Here is a 26,441-nt window from a genome sequence, read left to right as displayed (position 1 = left end):
ACGCGGGGCATACATCGCCAACCCATGGATCGGGGTCTCCACCCAGTACGCTGCACGTACTGGGAGTTACACCCAGCGTAACCATCAGACATTATCACACATCATTTCTGGTCTTAATCGGTTAAGCCATTACCCCAACTTCTAGATCTGGCTCTGCTAATGCGTCTATACCCATAAAGTCGAGACCTTTAAGCCTTGGCATGGCTGTAAAGGCTCCAACACTTCTTAACATCATTCTATTCCAACTCAAGGACCTAGATCTCATGCATGGTGCATCATTCACGTCCAAGATGCCATTTTTATGAGTCTACAACTCCAAAAGACTAGAAGTATGATGGATCTAAGCTTATGGGGACCATTTGCACAAAACGTCTCCACCTTTGGGACAAAAACCCTAGAACATGGTACTTGAAGCATATAACATGAACCAAATGACAAGATCCGAACTTTTTACCTAGAAATGAAGCTTTAACCCTTGCAAAGCTCAGATCTACACTTGAGCACCACTTCTAGCCTCTCCAACAAGCTCTTCTTCTCCTTTGCAACCTTGGAATGCCACCACCAAGCTTAGAATACATACACAATGGCCAAAGAACGAAGGTACACTCTTTTTAGGGTTTCACTCTGAGGGATGGTGGCTAAGAAGTCCAGCCACACATTCCTTTTATAGCCCCTCCAAAGGAAATTAGGGTTTGGATCTAAATGAGTTACACCGGGCATAACCTTGGGTACGCCCCGCGTACCTGAGGGGGAACGCGTCCAAATGAGGCACGCGAGTACGCGCAGCATACACCTTGTACGCCCAGCGTACTCGCCTACCATGAAAACCCTAAATTATCAACTTAACCAAGATGCAAGGCCAAAAGAAGAATACCTGGATTTCGGGTTGTTACACCGTCGAGTTGCAAGGAGGAAAATCGACAGGTGGCCTTAAGGATTGATCAGGATTCGAAGGAACTCGATGAGTCACTTCGATGCCTCGGTGAGTTGGAATGTGTTCCATGGACTCGGTGAGTTGAGATCAACATGGACTGCTGACCTTGACTAAGGATTTTGACCTTGACCAGGAATCACTAAGAGGTTATGGGGTGTCTCATAAGAGTAAGAACTTATGAGTATATTGTGTTATGGTTATAGGTGGTTGAGCCAGTGTCAAGTGATCCGATAGTTGGAGTTTGCATTTCGAATCGACATCTGCAAGGTAAGTTATCCTCACTATATCGATAGGGTGTACGGCACCAAGGCCGGTCCTTTATGATTTACATCCTGGTATAGGATGGTTTCTTTGTTATTGCCATGTTAGATTTCATCCTGGTTTAGAATGGGTGTTATGTGATTGCTATGTTAGAATTCATCCTGTTTAGGATGGTTGTTATGCTAGAGATCGGTTAGATCGGTTGTCATGGTACGCTACATATGATTATGATATGTTAGATCGAAATCAGGATAGATAGTATGTTATGCTTTTATGATCCGTAAGGATTGGTATGTTAGTGACGTCTTAGGTCGATACTCTAGTTACGAGTGAAACTCTGTGATTGATGGTAAATGAGATAGATATGTTTACTATGTGTATGTGCCAGTATATGATAGTATGCGTACATGGTTAGTTGTTGGTTGGTTGGGTTGAGGCGGTCCTGCTTTGTGCTGAAGGCCAACACACCTTCTGAGCGGTCCGGGGAGACTGTAGGCCCACGCGGCGGACCAGTCATACCGAGGCTCGGGATAGATTCAGATAGACTGTAGGCCCAGTAAGGCGTACCAGTCCGGCCGATGGCCCAGTATGTATGTTGTTTGATTGATCTTTATGGCTATGGTTTCTGCCAGTGTGGTATTGGTATTTTGGGGGTAGCTCGCTAAGCCCTCAGGCTTACAGTTTTCAGTTTATTGTTTCAGGTATTTCAGGAGAGCGAGGGAAGGCAAAGGCGTGACCGTACCGCTCCGCATCCTTATGATCTATTTTGGGACACTCTGATGATAAATGAATTGGAAATGTTTTGTAAAAACAATTACTATTTGACTCTTGTGTTAGTATTAAAAGTTTAAATTTGGCGTAAATTTTATGGGTGTTACACCTAGTGTGACACCTCAAATGGTTCCCACAACATCAAATGCATTTGGAATAACTTAAAGAGAAAGTAGAACACTTCAAAATCGGTTTTCCCTCACTTGTTTCACTAGTCGCCGATTTCTTCAATAATAAGATCATTATATGGTTGGTCACAATTAGGGTAAACCCTAATTGTCATGGCTTTCCATTTATGATTTACATCCTGGTATAGGATGGTTTCTTTGTTATTGCCATGTTAGATTTCATCCTGGTTTAGGATGGGTGTTATGTGATTGCTATGTTAGAATTCATCCTGTTTAGGATGGTTGTTATGCTAGAGATCGGTTAGATCGGTTGTCATGGTATGCTACATATGATTCTGATCTGTTAGATCGAAATCAGGATAGATAGTATGTTATGCGTTTATGATCCGTAAGGATTGGTATGTTAGTGACCTGTTAGTTCGATACTCTAATTACGAGTGAAACTCTATGATTGATGGTAAATGAGATAGATATGTTTTCTATGTATATGTGCCAGTATATGATGGTATGCGTACATGGTTAGTTGTTGGTTGGTTGGGTTGAGGCAGTCCTGCTTTGTGCTGAAGGCCAACACACCCTCTGAGCGGTCCAGGGAGACTGTAGGCCCACGCGGAGGACCAGTCATGCCGAAGGCTCAGGATAGATTCAGATAGACTGTAGGCCCAGTAGAGCGGACCAATCCGGCCGATGGCCCAGTATGTATGTTGTTTGATTGGTCGTTATGGCTATGGTTTCTGCTAGTGTGATATTGGTATTTTGGGAGTAGCTCACTAAGCCCTCAGGCTTACAGTTTTCAGTTTATTGTTTCAGGTACTTCAGGAGAGCGAGGGAAGGAAAAGGTGTGACCGTACCGCTCCTCATCCTCATGATCTATTTTGGGACACTCTGATGATAAATGAATTGGAAATGTTTTGTAAAAACAATTACTATTTGACTCTTTTGTTAGTATTAAAAGTTTAAATTTGGCGTAACTTTTATGGATGTTACAAGTTGGTATCAGAGCCTTGGTTTGAGTGAATTGGAGGAACACTCGTGTGAATCTAGTCTCAATTCAAGGAGATTTCTGGAAAATAAGTTTTAAAATGGTTTTCAAAATAAAGGATGGAGGATGCAGAGGGTACGATCAGCCGAATCTTGTAAGTAAGCCCCAAAATACCATACAGTTACTTAATATCCTGATATGTTAGAACAGCATGCTAGTGCTAGGCTAGGGATTTTCAGGAATCGCATGATAGATTGGCCTGATTGTATGATACCTATTAGCCTAGGTTTTCTTGTATATGGGATTGACATCATAACTGTAGATGTTTAGTTTATGCATCATGGCTGTGTGTAGTCAAGATCTTATAGCTTGAGAATGTCCGATTCAACCTTAGTGTAGGATCGGATATTCAAAAGTCTATCAGGTCCAGCGATATGTGCAGCCAGTTTACACTAGCGCTGCAGGGGATGATGGAAGTTTCATGGATGTGTGAGTGGTGCGGAACTGCAGGATCAGTTGCTAGTTAGGCGATGTCCCCTGTTAGTGAGGGTTGAGCGCATATTATGTTAAATGTAGTTTAGGGCGTTGTGGTGATACTTGAGACAAATATGGGTAGGTGTGGAAGGTAGTAGGGACCCATACTACTGAAAGCACAGGACCCATACGCATATCAAGGAAGTCACAACCCCTAGGGATTGAGAGTAATTGGTCTTCCGTCATTATACGATGTGTCTGAGACATTGAGTGTGTTTGCAGTATGGTGGTGACGAGACGTGTTGCTTCAGGATCCGGATCAGGATCAGGGTCAGAAGACGGAGGATTGGAGGTGCTGGTAGCACCTGAGCCCGTGGTTCAGATAGGGACTGAGGAGTTGGATGCCTGGATTCGGGAGATCATGCACGTCGAGATTGTTGTTGCATTCCGAGCGCAGCTGCCAGAGATGTTTGGGTCGATTAAGACTGTAATGGTCGAGTATTTTGATGAGCGGTATGCCGCTCTAGCAGAGACAGCTGCCGCTGCAGCCACTTCGGCAGTAACTACTGCAGGGGTTAGAGGAGAAGTCGGCAGGGCTTTCCAGTATCGGGACTTCGACAATACGAAGCCCCCGATATTTGATGGTACACATGATGCTATTCGGGCTATGAGGTGGTTATCTGACGTGGAGGGATGTTTCTTCACGTGTTCATGCCCTGCTGACCAGAAGGTCAAGTGTGCCCTGAACCTGCTGAGGCTTGGGGCGAAGGACTGGTGGAGGCTGACGACTAGGTTGTATACTGATGATCAGAGGGCTGCTATTACCTGGGAGCAGTTATGGGATATGTTTCGCACCCGCTACGTTCCGCGCGTGGAACTGGAGCGGCTTGCTAAGGAGTTTTTGACTTTGAGACAGGATGGGGAGTCAGTGATGGAGATTACCCGGATGTTCATGGAGAGGGATATGTTTTGCCCGGATTTTGCGTCGGAGCAATCTCAGATGACCCGTTATTTGAGTATGCTTAAGACGGATATACGACAGTTTGTGGCTATACATTGTTGCGATACCCTTCTGGATCTTCAGGAAGCCGCGCGGCGGCGTGAGTTGGAGTTAGAGTTGTAGCTGAAGGAGCAGCGTCAAGCACCGCCACAGTCTCAGCTGATGCCTAAGCGGTCTAAAACCGCTGATACACGGTCCGGGGGTCATCAGAGCCGCACTTGTGGAAAGTGTGGCAAGGCTCATTCAGGGGTTTGCCGAGCAGGAGGTAGGTGCCACAAATGTGGCAAGAAGGGGCACTATGCCAGTGACTGTCATCAGTCCGCCCCTCCAGCAGATATGAGGATTTGTTTGCATTGTCATCAGGTTGGTCATGTGAAGACCAACTGTCCGCAGCTCGCTGCCAAGCCAACATAGGGTTCCGCACCAGCTACTGTGAGGATTGGAGATGGGAGGCCATTCAAGATGGAGCCTCCGAAGGCTCAGGGTCACGCCTTCCAGCTCACGGCCGAGGAGGCCAAGGCGGCATCGGATGTGGTTGCTGGTATGTTTCTATTCTCTATCTCAGTTATTGTATTTGTACTGTGCTTATTGGTTATGCCCATGATCAGGTACGTTTTTAGTAAATTCTTTTCCTGCTTTGGTTTTATTTGACTCGGGGGCGAGTCAGTCGTTCGTATCTCAGACCTTCTCTAGAGGGTTCAGTGTGCTGATAGATGATCTTGAGTGTCCGTTGCGAGTTTCGATCACTAACGAGCACGGGGTTTCTGCTTCTTCGGTCTACCGAGGATGCGAGTTGGAGATTTTCAGGGTGTCTTTCCCGATAGATTTGATTCCTATCCCCATGGGGGATGTATGTGTGATTGTAGGAATGGATTTGCTTAGCCATTTTGGCACCATGATCGACTGTGACGGACAGCGGGTAGTGGTTCGAACCCCAAGTGAGGGAGAACTGGTAGTATATGGTGAGGACACCAGGTCGGGATCAGGGTTTTGTTCGGCGGCCAAGGGTCGACAGTATATTCAGCACGGGTGTACCAGTTGTTTGGCATATGTGGTAGATACGCGGGTTAGAGAGTAGCTCTCGGTTTCAGAGGTCCCTGTGGTTAGAGAGTTTGCTGATGTGTTTTCGGAGGAGTTACCCGGAGTGCCTCCGGTGAGGCAAGATGAGTTTAGGATTGATCTAGTGCCAGGTGCGGCCCCAACTGCCAACACGTCGTACCATTTGGCACCGCCAGAGATGCAGGAGCTATCATCTCAGCTGCAGGAACTATTGGGTAAGCAGTTTATTCGTCCGAGTAGCTCACCGTGGGGAGCACCGATCCTCTTCGTCAGGAAGAAGGATGGTTCGCACAGGATGTGCATTTGATGGGTTTTGGCCATATGAACATTCCTATGTGCACATGCAAACCCTAATGCTTGGATCTAGGTTTCTCTAACTAAACATGCATTGAATCCAAGACTTCTAATGACCAATAGAGTATAAGAACAATACAAAATCAAAGTTAGAATCATACCTTGAAACACTTGTTTGATCTTCTAGTTCTTGGAGCTTAAGAGTCACAAATGCCACTCCTCTAATGGCTTACAAACACCAACTAGCAAGAGGATGATTTAAGAGAGAGGAGAGGGAATAGAAATCGGCCAAGGTTTCTTTGCTTTTGCAGAGGTGTCGATTTCCCTTGCCCCAAGGGTCTATTTATACTTGTAAGGCTCCTAGGGTTTCACCCTTAAACCCTAGTTGGATAATCTTTACTTAAAGCAATCCAAATCCTTTCCAAGATAAGCCCTTGGACGATTTGTGGCTTATACCAAGCCCTAGAAATCGTCCAACCCTATCCATAAAGGATTTACAGCCCAAAGTGTAACTATCAAACAATTGACAATTTATACCCTCTTATTTAATTAATCTCTTTAAGTCACCAAATTAATTCTAATTAATTTATGACTTATATTAATCAAAAAACAATATTATTATTCCTTATATTATTCTCATAATATACTAATAATATTTATTCTCTCATAATAAATCATCCTGTCAAGTTGCTATGGTGAAGGCAACCCAAAAGGACCATGCACAATTAGGTCAAATACCTGCCTAATATAGTTGCAGCCTTAGACACTATTCCAACAGTCTCCCACTTGGATAAGTCTAGTAACTATATGCACAAGTACAATTCAATTTGCAATCGTAGCTCTCAAAGACGCTGTCAAACTCTGATCTAATCAATCTTGTCCTTTAGATAAGGGATCGTACAGTCCTCTGTTAGATATCATGCTGACAATTCTATGGAATAATTAGTCTAGCATTTTGGTTTCTCGATCTCCAATTCATTTAACATAGAACTTAATCGAACACATCAATTCAGTTCTGACTGGGCCCGACACATAAGTCAAATCAAATCCTCGAGCGGCCAAGATATCGCTTTTACCCTCTTGGGATAAAAGTAACAAATAAACTTCAACTTATATGCATTTACTTATTCATTAATCAATTATACACAACAATGCGTTTTATAACACCAAGTTACTGATGCGTTTTCGCATTATCAATGTACAACCAATTAACAAATAACAAACCATATATCTAGGTTTTAAGACTATATGATATTATTGTCTTGCGATCACCCATTTATATCATATTCCATAAGGTGATTCCAGCAAGCGCGGGTTTGTTCCAATGCTCAAAACCAGTTCATAAGCACTCACGAACGTTTCAGCAACCTTTTGCTATGTCTAAAACCATTTAGACAATCTTCACACCGATTCATGACAATCTTCATTCATATCTACTTCCAACATATGAACGATTGTGGACAATTTGAATAATTCGATTATTCTTAATAAACTCAATTATTCTGGAAGTCAAAACATGCAAAATGAAACAATAGTTAAACAATTAACATAAGACAGTAACATTACTCATAAATAATACTCTTTTATTTAATCATCAAATGTTAATCACATTTATCTATTACATGTTTCTACTATTATCTAATCTATGCTAATATCATCCTTTAGCCCAATACTCCTAGCATGCTGCAAGTGCTTAACCCTACTCAGTCTCTTCGTAAGCGGATCTGTTGGGTTATCTTCAGATGATATCCTCTTCACTACGAGTTGTCCTTCTTCTACACGATGTCTAATAAAGTGATATTTTCTGTCGATATGTCGACATCTACCATGATCTCTCGGTTCCTTGGTCAAGGGAACCGCTCCTTCATTATCACAGAAATCTCCATGGGCTCCTTTATGGCAGGTACAACTCCAAGATCACCAATGAAGTTCTTCAACCATATCGCCTCCTTCGATGCTTCGCTCGCTGCAATGTACTCTGATTTGCATGTTGAATCAGCTACGGTTTCCTGCTTGGAACTTTTCCAAGTCACTGCTCCTCCATTTAGGGTAAAGACCCAGCCCGACTGCGAACGGTAGTTGTCCCTGTCGGTCTGAAAGCTGGCGTCACTATACCCTCGCACCTTTAAGTCATCACTCCGTCCGAGGACTAAGAACCATTCCTTCGTCCTCTAAAGGTACTTAAGGATATTCTTAACCGCAATCCAATGGGCTCTGCCAGGGTTCCCTTGATATCTGCTAACCATGCTCAAAGCAAAGGCTACATTAGGGCGAGTACAAGTCATAGCATACATGATTGAGCCAACTGCGGAAGCATATGGTATTCGGCTCATTTCTGCTATTTCAGCTTCGGTACTCGGACTTTGAGTCTTACTCAACTTGGCATTACATTGTATCGGTAATTCTCCCTTCTTCGAGTTTTCCATACTAAAACGTTTTAGTACCTTCTCTAAGTAAGTGTTCTGACTAAGTTCTATTAGTCTCTTACTTCTTTTTCTTACTATCCTTATTCCCAAAATATAAGAAGCCTCTCCAAGGTCCTTCATAACGAAGCACTTCCTGAGCCAGGACTTAACTTCCTGCAGAGTCGGGACGTCGTTTCCTATGAGTAATATGTCATCGACATATAGAACGAGGAAGCTTACTATACTCCCACTGGCTTTGACAAATACACACGATTCATCTTCGCTTCGTACAAATCCAAACTCTTTGACTTTCTCATCGAAGCAAAGATTCCATCTGCGAGATGCTTGCTTAAGTCCATAAATGGACTTTTCAAGCTTGCACACTCTATTTGGATGCTTTGGATCGACAAACCCCTCTGGCTGAGCCATGTAAACATCCTCAACGAACTTCCTATTAAGGAAAGCGGTCTTGACATCCATTTGCCAAATCTCATAATCATGAAATGCGGCAATAGCTAGCATCACGCTAATAGACTTTATCTTCGCAACTGGTGAGAAGGTCTCATCATAGTCAACTCCAGGAGTTTGAGTAAAGCCCTTCGCAACCAATCGCGCCTTATACGTGTGTACTTTTCCATCCACGTTGGTCTTCTTCTTGAAGATCCATTTTCACCCAACGGTCTTACGTCCGGGCACATTATCAACCAAATTCCAAACTTGGTTATCATACATGGATTGGATCTCTCTATCCATTGCCTCTTTCCATTTCGCAGATTCCGGGCCTGCCATGGCTTCCTTATAGCTATTAGGTTCATCAAGGTTTATTAGTGTACCATCACTAATATACGTGTCCCCTTCGGTAGTAATATGAAAACCATAAAACTGGGGTTGAACTCTAACTCTTTCAGAACGTCTAAGAGGTAAGGATTCGTCAATTGGTTCAACCGGAGTTTCCTCCTCGGGTTGAGTGCCAGCGGTAGACGTTCCTTCATCTATCGATTCTTGAATCTCTTCAAGCTCGATTTGCCTCCCACTGTCTCCTTGGCTTATGAGTTCTCGCTCTCGGAAAACTCCTCTCCTCGTAACAAAGACAACATTGTCCTTCGGTCTATAGAAGAGATATCCAAAGGATTTCTGCGGGTAGCCGATGAAAATACATCGCTCACTACGAGGTTCAAGCATGTCGTGAGTATCTCGTCTTACAAAAGCCTCGCAACCCCAAACCTTGATATGTGCCAACGAGGGAGCTTTCCCTGTCCACATCTCGTGAGGTGTTTTGGCTACCTTTTTAGTAGGGACTCGGTTAAGGATATGGGCGGCAGTCTCTAAGGCATACCCCAAAAAGAGATTGAAAGTGAAGCACGACTCATCATAGAGCGAACCATCTCCAACAAGGTTCGATTACGCCTTTCTGCCACACCATTCAAGTGTGGTGTCCTAGGTGGCATCAATTGTGAAACTATTCCACACTCCTTGAGATAATCGTGGAATTCAAGACTTAGGTACTCTCCTCCTCAATCGGATCGAAGCATCTTGATTTTCCTGCCCAATTGATTCTCCACTTCATTCTTGAACTCTTTGAACTTTTCAAAAGTTTCTGACTTTTGCTTGATTAAGTAGATATACCCATATCTACTATAGTCATCGGTAAAAGTCACATAGAAGCGATTCCCATCCTTCGTGGTTGATCTAAACGGTCCACATACATCGGTATGTATAAGGTCCAACAAACCCTCACCCCTTTCACAAGTACTTGTGAAGGGTGACTTAGTCATCTTTCCAAGCAAACAAGATTCGCATGTGTCATCTTCCCTAAGGTCGAATGACTCCAACACTCCATCCATTTGGAGTTGGGCTATGCGTTTCTTGTTGACATGTCCAAGACGACAATGCCACAAGGATGCTTTATCCATACTATTGGAAGAATCCATGCATAAAACATCATTTCCTTAGTTATCTACAATCATAACGGTTTCATAAATTCCATTACATGGTATAGCTTCAAAATAAAAGACACCATTTAGATAAACCAAAATAGAACCATTCTCATTATTAAAAGAAAATCTAAAACCTTGTCTAAACAAACCATGAAATGAAATGATGTTTCTAGCCATTTCTGGCGAATAGCAACAATTGTTCAAATCTAAAGATAAACCATTCCTAAGCACTAAAGAATATACTCCAATCTTGGTCACAAGCGACAATCTTCTGTTCCCCATGATTAGATTTATCCTTCCATGCTCCACATCCCTATTTCTTCTTAGTCCCTGCACATTAGAACAAATGTGGTAACCACAACCGGTATCAAGAACCCAAGAAATAGCATGAGATGAATCATTAAATTTAATTGTGTATATACCTGCGAAAGATGGCTTGATCTTTCCTTCCTTGATGGCTTGTAGGTACTTTGGGCAACTTCTCTTCCAATGTCCTATCTTGTGGCAGTGGTGGCACTCTGCCTCCTTTGGGTTAGGGCAGGGTTTAGCAGGATCAACTTTGGTCCCACTAGAAGAGGCACCATCTCGGGACTTAACCTTGTGATGGTTCTTAGATGAAGCCTTCCTCTTCTTTCCCCTTGCTTGTCCAATAGCCAAAACAGGAGCAGCGGGTGGATTGGGAGTTAGTGCAACAGACTTGTCCTTGAAGTTGCTCTCAGCGACCCTCAAGAGACCTTGGAGCTTGCTTAGGGTGACCTCTTCTTTGTTCATGTGGTAGGTCATCCTAAATTGATTGTAACTTGGAGGCAAAGAGTGAAGCACCATGTCGATCGCCAAGTCTTCCCCAAAGTCAACATTCAACTTGCGAATACGGTCGACATACCTTTGCATCTTTTGCAGGTGCACAGTAAGAGACTCTCCATGACCCATTTTAGCGGAAATCATGTTAGTTAAAATCTCATAATGCTCTTGTCTCGCGTTTTGGTGGTATCTCTCCAACAAGTCTTGGTGCATCTCGTACGAGTACATGTCCTCATAGGACTTTTGGAATTCGGAGTTCATAGTGGCTATCATGATGCAATGTACCTTCGTTGCATCACGCTCGTGAGTTTCAAAAGCGGTCATTTCAGCCGGAGTAGCGATTTCAAGGTTGATTTTCTCGAGCTTCTCATCGAGGACATACTCCTTGTCCTCATAACGAGAAATAGTGCGAATGTATCTTATCCATTCGCTAAAGTTCGTCCCATCGAAAGTGACCTTTTGACAAAGGCTCATCAATGTGAATGAACTAGCAGCAGCGTTGTTTGCGTTCGACATCTACAAATAGAAAGGACAAAGATAGATTAGAATATGAATCCCTAATTATCACCCAATAAGAAAATTAGGGCTAGGATCCAACAACAATATTTACATATTAGAAAAGGGATGCCGTAATCTAACATGCAAACAATTTGAAGGTAAGTGAATGACGATTCACTAATTCTCCACCACAAAACATAACTTTAAGTCCTAAATGTATTGAGAATTCCTAGGTTTGGATGAGATTCATTGAAACTTTTCAATGGCATGTTTAAATCTCGATATGCCCCTCTTGTTTGTGACTGGGATACCGAGGATCACAAAGCGGGTGTGAATTACCATGCAAATTTACATGGTGCCTTCATTGTAACGATCACCTATTCGATGTGCCGGTAAACCACACACGCTCCATCGAACTATGATAAACAATGAATCACCCTTTGCCACCTTTGCTTAGAACCAATTAGTGTGCCGGTAAACCACACACACTCCACTAACTTCTTAGCAAGGGTGCAAAGTGTAATTTCATGGGATTGCATCAATTCACTTTTCCTAAAGTAACTAAGATTGGGAAATTTTTGAAAACCATGTGGTTACTTTGTATTTCATATTATACTTTTAATGAGAGATGAGGTTTTCCAATCCTACCCGTTCGGCTAACGACCCTCCACCGATCAAGCAAGCGGTGGGTGTGAGTGTACACCCATTAAGCGCCATTTTATAGGCTGCAACCTTATACCCACCTTATAGATCGGCTTCGTGAATGAGGCCTACTAACGGTAAGACTAGAAACATTTAAAACATGGAGGATCAAATAACAAATAATCTTAATTAACAATTAATTCCATAATTATCCATATTTGATTTATTTAATGATTTCTTGCAAAATAATTTACCAATTTAATCAAAATAATTAATTAATTATCACATAAGGAAATTAAATATTTTATTAATTGATAAATATCTTTAATTAGATCAAGATTATAGTCATATATATCAAAAAAAACGGATTAGGGTTGATCTAATATGATAACGGCAAGTTTCCAAAAGATAAATATCAAAAAATCCCGATTTTGGCTCTTCCTGACGCTCGGACTCGCCGAGTTCCCAACTGGACTCGCAGAGTCAGGCCAACTCGTCGAGTCCACCATGGACTCGTCGTTTTCATGACACAGAACCACAAAATTTGAATTTTGCAAGCAAGAAACAAACAATCATGCATCAATTTAATAGAAACCAATCTAGTCTCTGATACCGCTGATGGGTTTTGGCCATATGAACATTCCTATGTGCACATGCAAACCCTAATGATTGGATCTAGGTTTCTCTAATTAAACATGCATTGAATCCAAGACTTATAATGACCAATAGAGTATAAGAACAATACAAAATCAGAGTTAGAAGCATACCTTGAAACACTTGTTTGATCTTCTAGTTCTTGGAGCTTAAGAGTCACAAATGTCACTCCTCTAATGGCTTACAAACACCAACTAGCAAGAGGATGATTTGAGAGAGAGGATAGGGAATAGAAATCGGCCAGGGTTTCTTTGCTTTTGCAGAGGTGCCGATTTCCCTTGCCCCAAGGGTCGATTTATACTTGTAAGGCTCCTAGGGTTTCACCCTTAAACCCTAGTTGGATAATCTTTACTTAAAGCAATCCAAATCCTTTCCAAGATAAGCCCTTGGACGATTTGTGGCTTATCCCAAGCCCTAGAAATCGTCCAACCCTATCCATAAATGATTTACAACCCAAAGTGTAACTATCAAACAATTGACAGTTTATACCCTCTTATTTAATTAATCTCTTTAAGTCACCAAATTAATTCTAATTAATTTATGACTTATATTAATCAAATAACTGTTGGATAAGGTGTCTAAGTCCATAACTATTTCGGGCTTGTACTTGACCCGACCCGGCATGGTCCATTTGGGTTGCATGGCACCATGCAATTGGATAGACTAAATGAGAGAAATAACACTTGGAGATTATTAATATATTATAAGTTCTAATATATTAATAATATTATTTAATTAGTTGATCAAAGAATTAATTTGGAATTAATTAAGTGATCAAAGGATAACTAATTAAATATATGGGTTGGTTATGTAAATCATCCATATCTTGTATAGTGGGCAAAAAGGCTCCATGGATTATCAAGTTGGGTTCTACCCATAGGATGCTCCATGGATGCTCCATGGGAGTTACAAACCCATGGGTCATGGAAATGAAGAGTCATGACACATTAGGGTTTACATGGTGTAACCCTAGATGTGCCAACACTATATAAGAGTCCCATTCTCCACAAAATTGGCTACACAAGTTGAACACTAAGAAACTAGAGGGCTTGGCCGATTTTGAGAAGTGTGTGTTATCTCAAGAGTCTTTCCAAGAGCATTTGGTGTTGTGTGAAGCATTTGAGGCATCACACTTGGGGAGCTAGGCTCACAAGGTTTCAAGGAACACAAGCAACAACAAGGTAAGTTATTCTATCTATGATTCAAGTTAAAATTGTTCCCCATGTATGCTAGATAGGAATATAACCTTGGAATTCAACTTTGCATGATAATTAGACAAACATATATCCAAGGTTATTAGGGTTGCATGTACACTTAGGAAGTGTTAGAATGCTCAAAACCCATCAGTGGTATCAGAGCCTAGGCTTGTTTGTTTGTTATTTGTGCTTAAAAGTTGAAGAAAGTCGAAAATTTTGCTGTCTGACTGATGGACTCGGCGAGTCCATGGGGAGGACTCGTCGAGTTCATGTGTATCTTCAACCTACTCGGCGAGTAGGTTTATGCACTCGGCCAGTAGGATCGACAGAGTGCAGAATTTCGACTTGAGTTGCTGGAAATGGATTAGAATCATTACCCTAAAATGTTTTGGTACTTGAAAACTTATTTTAGAAGGTGTAATGTCTTCTCTAACTCATTTACAACAACTAGTTATCAAAAATTACAAAGATTAAATGTGATTTTGATTTTTGAAAGTGTTCATATTCATATTCTTGTTCTTATGATGTTTAGATGATCATAGGAATTATTTGTAACCTATGTGGTAGATTAATTCATGATCATAATGTGTTTTAATGGAGTCCATAACTTGTCCTCAAGTTATGGAAAACCAAAAGTCTCTTGGATTAAAAACCATTAAAAGAACACAATAGTTAGGAAAAATGAAAAGTCCTCATTTTATTACTCTATTAAACTCATAAGTTACAAGAAATGAAAAGCTTTGAAAGTTTACAAAACTTGCCCTCAAGTTTTGGAACAAGTAAAGTTAAGTTAAAACTTTAGTTCCAACCCCTAGAATTTTAAAAGTTAAAATTCAACCCTTATACTTATATTATTATGATTTAATAATTATATATATATGTATAAGAACAAAGTCGTCTTACCGCTAGTACGCCTCATTCACGAAGCCGGTCTATAAGGTGGGTATAAGGTTGTTGCCTATAAAATGGTGACTTAATGGGTGTCCACTCTCACCCACCGCTTGCTTGATCGGTGGAGGGTCGTTAGCCGAACGGGTAAGACAAGGACTTATTAATTCTCATTCAAAGTATGATGAATATTATAAAGTAACTAAATGTTTTATTAAATTCCCAATCTTAGTTACTTTAGGAAAAATGTGAATAAGGTGCTATTCCATGAAATTACACTTTACACTTTGATTAAGTCGTTGGTGGAGCGTGTGTGGTTAACCGGCACACTAACTTGGACTTAACAAGGTAGGTAAAGGGTGACTTAGGGTTTATTATAGTATCGATGGAGCGTGTGTGGTTAACCGGCACATCGATTGAGTGATAAACTTTAAGGGTACCAAGTGATTTGCATGGTTACTTCACACCTCGTTTTGTGATCCTCGGTATCCCAGTCACAAAACTTGGAGGGCACACTCGAGATTGAAACATGCCTTTGAAAAGTTCATTGAATCTCAAAGAATCTAGGAATTTCTAAGAACCATTCAAAAACATAATACTAAAATATTGCGGTTTTCGTGGTGGAAATTGGTGAATCGTCATTCACCTACCTTTCAAATATGATATAGCTTAGATTACGGCATACCTCTTCTAAGTTATATTATATTGTGATTGGATCCTAGCCTTAATATTACATTTGGGTGTTTTATTAAGGACTCTCTTATATCTAAACTAATCTTGTCCTCTTTCCTTCAGATGTCTTTCAACAATGCTTCTGGCTCTAATCCTAATGGCTCCTTTACCCTTATGAACTTGTGTGGGAAAGTCACCTTTGATGGATCCAACTTCAATGAGTGGATCAGAAACATCAGGATGATTACCCGCTACGAGGACAAAGAATATGTCCTTGACAAGGAGCTTAAGGAGATTGATGAGTCCACTGTAACTCCTCAGGAGATCGCTGAATTTCGGGCACATGAAAGGGATGCTACGAAAGTGGCTTGCATCATGACGGCCACGATGACAGCGGAACTCCAAAAGTCTTATGAGGATTTCTACCCTTATGACATGCACCAAGATTTGATGGAAAGATACCATCAAAGTGCAAGACAAGAGAGGTATGAAATCATCTGCTCCATGATAACAACCATGATGAAGGACGGGGAATCCGTCACGAGCCACATGCTGAAAATGCAAAGGTATGTGGATCGTTTGCTGAAGCTTAATGTGAACTTCCCGGAGGATCTTGAAATAGATATTATTTTGCATTCCTTACCATCGTGCTATGATCAATTCCGCATGACATATCACATGAACAAGGAAGAAGTCACCCTCAGCAAACTTCAGGGACTTCTCAAGACCGCAGAATCAGGTCTTAAGGGGAAGTCGGTTGCTATCACTCCTAGTCAAAACTCTACTCCGGTTTTGGCAATTGGGAAGAATCGATGGAGGAAGAGAAAGAGATCTTCGAAGGGTACCAAGGCTCGGACCCTTGATGGCTCTTCTTCAAGTGGAACCAAGAAAGGTTTCATTACTCCTTCTTCTGACCCAAAAGAGGCTGAATGCTTCTATTGCCATGAAAAAGCTCATTGGAAGCGGAACTGCCCAAAATACCAGCAAGATGTGAAGGATGGGAAAGTTAAACCCAACCATGCAGGTATTTACACTATCATTTCTAATAACTCACCCCATTCTAATTCTTGGGTCCTTGATACCGGGTGTGGTATTCACATTTGTTGTGACTTGCAGGGACTAAGAAGAAGTGAGGATGTGGAGCAAGGAAGGATAAACTTGATCATGGGGAATAGGAAAGCTATACCTGTTACCAAGATTGGAGTTTATACTTTATCGCTAAGTAGTGGGTTTAGTTTAGATCTGAATAAGTGTTGTTATTCGCCAGGAATGGCAAGAAATATTATTTCCTTCCATGCTTTGTACAAACAAGGGTTTACCTTTTCATTTAATAATGAAGTTGGTTCTATTGATGCTTTCTTTAATAATATTCTTTATTTTAAAGCATTACCTTGTGATGGTGTGTATGAAGCTGTATCTGTTGTTGATAACTTAGGAAATAATGTTTTGTGTATTGATTCTACTAATAATAACTTGGATAAAGCATCTTTATGGCATTGTCGTCTTGGACATATAAGCAAGAAACGCATAGGCCAACTCCAAAAGGATGGAGTCTTGGAGTCGTTTGACCTAAAGTCAGATGATAGTTGCGAATCATGCTTACTTGGAAAAATGACAAAGTCACCCTTCACAGGTTCGTATGAGAGGGGTGAAGGTTTGTTGGACCTTATACACACGGATGTGTGTGGACCATTCAAACATGCCACAAGGGATGCTAATCGTTATTATTTGACTTTTACTGATGATTATAGTAGATATGGATATGTCTACTTGATCAAGCATAAGTCAGAGACTTTTGAGAGGTTTAAGGAATTTAAACAGGAAGTCGAGAATCAATTGGGCAGGAACATTAAGGTGCTTCGATCCGATCGTGGTAGTGAGTATCTTAGTTCAGAGTTCCTCGACTATCTAAGGGAATGTGGGATAGTCTCACAATTGACACCTCCCAGGACACCACAGTTGAATGGTGTGGCTGACCTTGCTAGATATGGTTCGTTCCATGATGAGTCGAGCTACGCTACCAATCTCATTCTGGGGGTATGCCTTAGAGACTGCCGCCCATATTCTTAATCTAGTCCCTACAAAGAAAGTTGCCAAAACTCCTCACGAGATGTGGACTGGTAAAGTACCTAAACTAGACCACTTCAAGATTTGGGGTTGCGAAGCTTTCGTGAGACGCGAGACTCATGATAAGCTCGAACCTCGAAGCGAGAGGTGTATTTTCATCGGTTACCCACAGCGATCCTTTGGTTACCTCTTCTACAGACCTAGTGACAATGTGGTCTTTGTAGCAAGAAGAGGTGTCTTTCGAGAAAGAGAGTTTATAAGCCAAGGAGACAGTGGGAGGCAAATTGATCTTGAAGAAATTCAAGAATCAAGCGGTGAAGGAACTTCAAACTCTAGCCCTCAACTTGAGGAGGAAACTCCTGTTGAGCCAATTGACAAATCTGTACCTCTAAGACGTTCCACGAGAGTTAGGAGTGCACCTGAGCATTACTATGGATTCCATATTACTGCAGAAGGTGAGACACTTATTAGTGATGAAACACTAGTAAGTCAAGATGACCCTAACAGCTACGAGGAAGCCATGGCAGGCCCCGAGTCTGCTAAATGGAAGGAGGCTATGGATAGCGAGATACAATCCATGTATGACAATCAAGTTTGGAACTTGGTTGAAAATGTACCAGGTCGTAAGACAGTAGGGTGCAAATGGGTCTTCAAGAAGAAGACCGACATGGATGGTAAAGTACACACTTATAAGGCTAGACTGGTTGCAAAGGGCTTCTCTCAAATTCCTGGAGTGGATTATGATGAGACCTTTTCTCCGGTAGCCAAGATTAAGTCTATTCGGGTTCTGTTAGCCATAGCTGCATTTCATGACTATGAAATATGGCAGATGGATGTCAAAACCGCTTTCCTTAATGGAAAGTTGGCTGAAGATGTTTACATGAGTCAGCCAGAGGGTTTTGTCAGCAACGAGTACCCTAATAGAGTGTGTAAGCTTGAGAAATCCATTTATGGATTGAAGCAAGCACCTCGCAGATGGAATCTTTGCTTTGATGAAAAGGTCAAGGAATTTGGCTTTTCTAGGAGTGAAGATGAATCTTGTGTGTATGTCAAGGCTAGTGGGAGTATAGTCAGCTTTTTGGTATTGTATGTGGATGACATACTACTCATAGGAAACGACATTCCAACCCTGCAGGAAGTAAAGTCCTGGCTTGGGAAGTGTTTCGCTATGAAGGACCTTGGTGAAGCTGCCTATATTCTAGGGATAAGAATCTTGAGAGATCGGAGTAAAAGACTAATTGGACTTAGTCAGAGTACCTACTTGGATAAGGTGCTGAAGAGATTCAGCATGCAGGATTCCAAGAAAGGAGAGTTACCCATCCAGAGTAACACCAGATTGAGTAAGACACAAAGCCCTAGCACTGAGGCTGAGATAGCAGAAATGAGTCGAACACCTTACGCTTCGGCTGTAGGATCGATCATGTATGCTATGACGTGTACTCGACCCGATGTAGCTTTTGCCTTGAGCATGGTTAGCAAGTATCAGGCAAACCCTGGCAAGGCACACTGGACTGCGGTAAAGAATATCCTCAAGTACCTACGGAGGACTAAGGACTGGGTCCTTACCCTCGGTGGGAGTGATGACTTGAGATTTGTTGGGTATAGTGATGCTAGCTTCCAGACTGATAGGGATAATTTCCGCTCTCAGTCGGGCTGGTTCTTTACCCTAAACGGAGGAGCAATTTCTTGGAAGAGTTCCAAGCAAGAGACAGTGGCAGATTCTACTTGTGAATCAGAGTATATTGCAGCTAGTGAAGCAGCAAAGGAGGCGATATGGCTGAAGAACTTCATTGGAGACCTTGGAGTTGTACCAGCTATTAAAGAGCCAATGGAAATTTTATGTGATAGTGAAAGTGCTGTTGCCTTAGCCAAGGAACCAAGGGATCACGGGAGATCCAGACACATCGACAGAAAATACCATTTCATCAGACATCGGATCGAAGAAGGACTCCTCGTGGCAAAGAGGGTATCATCGGATGAGAACCCAACAGATCCCCTCACGAAGGGACTGAGTAGGGTTAAGCATCTTCAGCATGCTCGGAGCATAGGGCTGAAGGATGATATAAGTTTTAGTAGTTAGATAACCCGGAAATTTGTAAAGTGTAATTGACATTTGATGATGAATAAAAGGTGTTTTATTTATGAGTAAAGTGTTGCTATCTCTTGTCAATCGTTTACTATATTTCTTTTGCATGTTTTGACTTCCAGAATAATTTTGTTTGGTATAACATATTATTCAAATCTCCACAGTCGGTCATATGTTGGAAGTAGATATGAATCAAGACTGTCATGTTTGGTTGTAGAGGTCTTGGACAAGGCTACAACAATCATGAGTGCTCATAAGTTCTGAGCATTGGACACAACCCATGCTCACTGGAATCACTTCATGGAATTTTATCTCGAGTGATCGTGAGACGGTAATATCATATAAGTCTTCAAACCTAGAGATATGATTTGTTACTTACAAGTTGGTTATGCATTGACTGTACGAAACCGCATTGGTAACTCGATGTTATAAAATGTACTTTTGTGTGTAATTCAATAAGTGGTAGAACAAACATATGAGTCGAAGTTTATCTGTTCCTTCTTGGATTAGAAGTTGGTATCTGGGCCCCTCGATGATTTTGTTTTGACCCATGTACCGGGCCCGGTCAGAACTAAGTTGATGTGTTCAATTAAGTTCTATGTCAAACAAATCGGAAATCGGGAAACAAATGTTGGACAATAAGCAAGACATGTTCCATGTATTTGTCCGGCTGATATCCAAAACAGAGGATTATATGATCACTTATCTTAAATGGCGTATCATCATCTTCTCAGTTCCGAGAGACCTTGAAAGAGCTACGATTGCCGGTCGGTTCCTGAAGTACTAGAGATATAGTTATTAGACTTATCCAAGTGGGAGACTGTTGGATAAGGTGTCTAAGTCCATAACTATTTCGGGCTTGTACTTGACCCGACCCGGCATGGTCCATTTGGGTTGCATGGCACCATGCAATTGGATAGACTAAATGAGAGAAATAACACTTGGAGATTATTAATATATTATAAGTTCTAATATATTAATAATATTATTTAATTAGTTGATCAAAGAATTAATTTGGAATTAATTAAGTGATCAAAGGATAACTAATTAAATATATGGGTTGGTTATGTAAATCATCCATATCTTGTATAGTGGGCTAAAAGGCTCCATGGATTATCAAGTTGGGTTCTACCCATAGGATGCTCCATGGGAGTTACAAACCCATGGGTCATGGAAATGAAGAGTCATGACACATTAGGGTTTACATGGTGTAACCCTAGATGTGCCAACACTATATAAGAGTCCCATTCTCCACAAAATTGGCTACACAAGTTGAACACTAAGAAACTAGAGGGCTTGGCCGATTTTGAGAAGTGTGTGTTATCTCAAGAGTCTTTCCAAGAGCATTTGGTGTTGTGTGAAGCATTTGAGGCATCACACTTGGGGTGCTAGGCTCACAAGGTTTCAAGGAACACAAGCAACAACAAGGTAAGTTATTCTATCTATGATTCAAGTTAAAATTGTTCCCCATGTATGCTAGATAGGAATATAACCTTGGAATTCAACTTTGCATGATAATTAGACAAACATAGATCCAAGGTTATTAGGGTTGCATGTACACTTAGGAAGTGTTAGAATGCTCAAAACCCATCAATAACAATATTATTATTCCTTATATTATTCTCATAATATATTAATAATATTTATTCTCTCATAATAAATCATCCTGTCAAGTTGCTATGGTGAAGGCAACCCAAAAGGATCATGCATAATCGAGTCAAATACTTGCCTAATATAGTTGCAGCCTTAGACACTATTCCAACAGCATTGACTATAGGGATCTGAATAAGTTAACGGTGAAGAACCGTTATCCGCTCCCGAGGATAGATGATCTTTTCGACCAGTTGCAGGGTGCATCTTGGTGTTCCAAGATCGATTTGATATCAGGATACCACCAGGTCAGGGTGAGGGAGGAAGACGTGGAGAAGACCGCGTTCCGGACTCGTTATGGTCATTACGAGTTCGTGGTGATTCCGTTTGGACTCACCAACGCGCCAGCAATATTCATGGATCTGATGTACCGAGTCTGCAGAACAATGCTCGATCACTTGGTCATTATGTTTATAGATGATATCTTGGTGTATTCCAAGACCCGAGAGCAGCATGAGGAGCACCTCAGGGAGCTGTTGGAGGTGCTGCGATGAGAACGACTTTATGCCAAGTTCTCGAAGTGCGAGTTCTGGTTGCGAGAGGTTCAGTTCCTTGGACATCTCGTTAATCAGGATGGGATTTTGGTCGGTCCGGCCAAGGTGGAGGTGGTTATGCAGTGGGAGACTCCGAGATCTCCCTTAGATATGAGGAGTTTTCTGGGATTAGCAGGGTATTATCAGAGATTCATTCGTGATTTCTCCAAGTTTTTTGTACCCCTCACTCGTCTAACGAGGAAGGGAGTGGATTTCCGGTGGGGCCCAGAGCAGAAGAGGGCGTTTGAGACCCTCCGGCAGCGGTTATGCAAGGCGCCAGTGTTGATACTCCCAGAGGGAGTGGAGGATTTTGTGGTATACTATGATGCGTCCATCACAGGCTTAGGAGCAGGCCACATGCAGAGGGGGCGAGTGATAGCTTATGCATCGCGACAGTTGAAGCCACATGAGACGAGATACCCCACACACGATCTTGAGCTGGTAGCGGTGGTCTTCGCTCTCAATATTTTGAGGCATTATCTGTACGGGGTATGTTGTACCATATACACGGATCACAAGAGTTTGAGGCACATAATGGATCAGCTGAACTTGAATATGAGGCAGCACAGGTGGCTGGATGTAGTCAAGGACAATGATTGCGGGATCCTTTACCATCCTGGTAAAGCAAATGTGGTTGCGGACGCTCTGAGCCGCAAGTCAGCAGGGTCTTTTACCCCAGCCAGATGTATGAGGATAGCGGTGGATTCCCCGTTGGTGGGTTTGGTCAGGGATGCTCAGATCGAGGGTATGAAACAGGAAAACTAGAAATTGGAAAGGATTAAGGGTGCAAGCGCCCGGTTTGTTCAGGATAGTCGCGGGATATTGACCCGATATGGTCGAGTTTGGGTTCCGATGACCGGAGGAGTTAGGCAGACAATGATGGAGAAGGCTCATAAGTCTCGTTTTTCTATTCACTCGGGGGCTACCAAGATGTACCGTGATTTGAGTTTGAGTTATTGGTGGCCTGGTATGAAGTGAGATATCGCTTGGTACGTTGAGAGGTACTTGACCTGCAGGATGGTCAAGGCCGAGCACCAGAGGCCGCATGGTAAGCTACAGCCTCTGGAGATTCCCATGTGGAAATGGGAACAGATCGCGATAGATTTCATCACGAAATTGCCAAGAACGGCAAAGGGATTCGAAGCTATATGGTTCATCATGGATCAATTGACCAAGAGTGCCCATTTCCTAGCTATATAGGAGAGTTCGTCGGCGGAGAAGTTGGCTGACCTATACGTCCACGATATTGTCTTTCGCCATGGGGTTCCAGTTTCCATAGTTTCCGATCGGGATGTCCGATTTACTTCCCGTTTTTGGCAGAATTTCCATGAGGAACTAGGTACGAGGTTGCATTTCAGTACAGCGTTCCATCCGCAGACTGATGGGCAGAGTGAGCGGACCATTCAGACCCTCGAAGATAGGTTGAGGGCGTGCGTCATTGATTTTGGTGGGAGTTGGGATTCCCACCTACCGCTTGTAGAGTTCGCCTACAACAACAACTATCATTCCAGTATTGGCGCCCTGCCTTTTGAGCTATTGTATGGGCGGAAGTGTAGGACCCCAGTCTGTTGGGGCGAGGTTGGGCACAGGGTGATGGGTCGGACAGAGGTAGTTCTACAAACTACCGAGATGATACAGCAGATTAGACAGTGGTTGTAGACCGTTCAGAGTCGACAGAAGAGTTATGTTGATCGATGCCGATCTGAGTTGGAATTTCAGGTGGGTGACATGGTTCTCCTGAAGGTCTCACCCTGGAAAGGTGTGATCCGTTTCAGGAAGAGGGGAAAATTGGGTCCCCGATACATCGGGCCGTTCAGGATTGTTGCCAGGGTTGGCAGGGTGGCTTATAGGCTAGAGCTTCCGGAGGAACTTAGCCGAATCCACAGCACATTTCATGTTTTGCAATTGCAAAAGTGCATCATGGACCAGGAGGCAGTGGTATCGTTAGATGACATTCAGGTCGATGAGCGCCTGAACTATGTGGAAAGGCATGTAGCTATTTTGGAAAGGAAGAAGGAGATTCTGCGGAACAAGGAAATACCTTTAGTAAAGGTGCAGTGGGAAAATTGGAGGGGATCCGATTGGACATGGGAAGCGGAAGCGGAAATGCGCGAGCATTACCCGACATTGTTTTCTTCAGCGGACTTTGAGGGCGAAGTCTAGTTCAAGTGGGGGAGAATTTTAACTCCTCAATCCTCAGGTATTAATTAATTAAGAATTTCTGAATGAAGCTCTACTCGACGAGTTGGTCGACCTACTCGTCGAGTAGCAGCGGGGTGAGAACACGTGTTTAGTGACCTACTCGGCGAGTCCACTATTGGGACTCGACGAGTAGGAGCTGGCAGATGAAACCCTAAATCCCGGGGTTTGCTCCCTATTTAAAGGAGCCTCAGCCTCCTATGGGCCTCCTTACAGTCTTTGAGAGCTCTTAAAACCCTAATTCGTGTGTGTGTGCCTTGGTGTGGGTTTGAAGCTTGGAAAAGAGGATCTTGGAGGAAGGAAGCTAAGACTGCAAAGGAATTTGAACCAAGAAAGGAGTGGGAAGCAGGTTTTGCCTCAGCTAGCATCGTTTGAAGGTATCAAAGTGCCACTCTTACTTCCTTTACTCCTCTTTTGTTGAGTTCTAGGGCTTTCTATGGATTTTCAAGTTGGGATGTTGAGCTATGGGCTAGATCTGAAGTTGTAACTTCAGATCTGGACTCTCCTTGGATGCTAGAGTCATAAAGTTGTTGTATTGGTTGTGGTTGAAGTCCCTCTTGGACTAGAAGCTCCATTAAGAACTTAAAATAGACATTTGGAGCCTTTATAACCATGCATGCACGTAAAGTTTGCAACTTTACGTGGTAAGTATGCCCTAGAAGCTTGGATCTGTGATTTGGAGACGATGCATGGCTCAAAACAAGTCTGTATGGAAAGAGGACTGGATGGACTCGACGAGTCGCACGAATGAACTCGGCGAGTCACATGAAGATGGTCATTGAACTCGTCGATTTGGATGAACAACTCGGCGAGTCCGATGAAGATCACCATAAAACTCGACGAGTTGAAGAACAACCCAACGATTCGGATGGCTTTTCCCTAGGATATGCATGTGTGTTTACCCGTCGAGTTGCAAGGAGGAAACTCGACGGGTGGCCTTAAGGATTGATCAGGATTCGAAGGAACTCGACGAGTCACTTCGATGTCTAGGAGAGTTGGAATGTGTTCCATGGACTTGGCGTGTGGCCGAGTGTACTCGGTGAGTTGAGGTCAACATGGACTGCTGACCTTGACTAAGGATTTTGACATTGATCAAGAATCACTAAGAGGTTATGGGGTTTCTCAAAAGAGTAAGAACTTATGAGTATATTGTGTTATGGTTATAGGTGGTGGAGCCGGTGTCAAGTGATCCGATAGTTGGAGTTTGCATTTCGAATCGACATCTGCAAGGTGAGTTATCCTCACTATATCGATAGGGTCTACGGCACCAAGGCCGGCCCTTTATGATTTACATCCTGGTTTAGGATGGTTGCTTTGTTATTGTCATGTTAGATTTCATCCTGGTTTAGAATGGGTGTTATGTGATTGTTATGTTAGAATTCATCCTGTTTAAGATGGTTGTTATGCTAGAGATCGGTTAGATCGGTTGTCATGGTATGCTACATATGATTATGATCTGTTAGATCGAAATCAGGATAGATAGTATGTTATGCTTTTATGATCCGTAAGGATTGGTATGTTAGTGACGTCTTAGGTCGATACTCTAGTTACGAGTGAAACTCTGTGATTGATGGTAAATGAGATAGATATGTTTACTATGTGTATGTGCCAGTATATGATAGTATGCGTACATGGTTAGTTGTTGGTTGGTTGGGTTGAGGCGGTCCTGCTTTGTGCTGAAGGCCAACACACCTTCTGAGCGGTCCGGGGAGACTGTAGGCCCACGCGGCGGACCAGTCATACCGAGGCTCCGGATAGATTCAGATAGACTGTAGGCCCAGTAGGGCGTACCAGTCCGGCCGATGGCCCAGTATGTATGTTGTTTGATTGATCTTTATGGCTATGGTTTCTGCCAGTGTGGTATTGGTATTTTGGGGGTAGCTCGCAAAGCCCTCGGGCTTACAGTTTTCAGTTTATTGTTTCAGGTATTTCAGTAGAGCGAGGGAAGGCAAAGGCGTGACCGTACCGCTCCTCATCCTTATGATCTATTTTGGGACACTCTGATGATAAATGAATTGGAAATGTTTTGTAAAAACAATTACTATTTGACTCTTGTGTTAGTATTAAAAGTTTAAATTTGGCGTAAATTTTATGGGTGTTACACCTAGTGTGACACCTCAAATGGTTCCCACAACATCAAATGCATTTGGAATAACTTAGAGAGAAAGTAAAACACTTCAAAATCGGTTTTCCCTCACTTGCTTCACTAGTCGCCGATTTCTTCAATAATAAGATCATTATATGGTTAGTCACAATTAGGGTAAACCCTAATTGTCATGGCTTTCCATTTCCTTGGATCCATGGGTTCAA

The sequence above is a fragment of the Lactuca serriola genome, chromosome 8, assembly GCF_051521515.1.
Source record: "Lactuca serriola cultivar US96UC23 chromosome 8, Lser_US96UC23_V15, whole genome shotgun sequence".
NCBI classification, from domain to species: Eukaryota; Viridiplantae; Streptophyta; class Magnoliopsida; order Asterales; family Asteraceae; genus Lactuca; species Lactuca serriola.
This window is presented reverse-complemented; position numbering follows the sequence as displayed.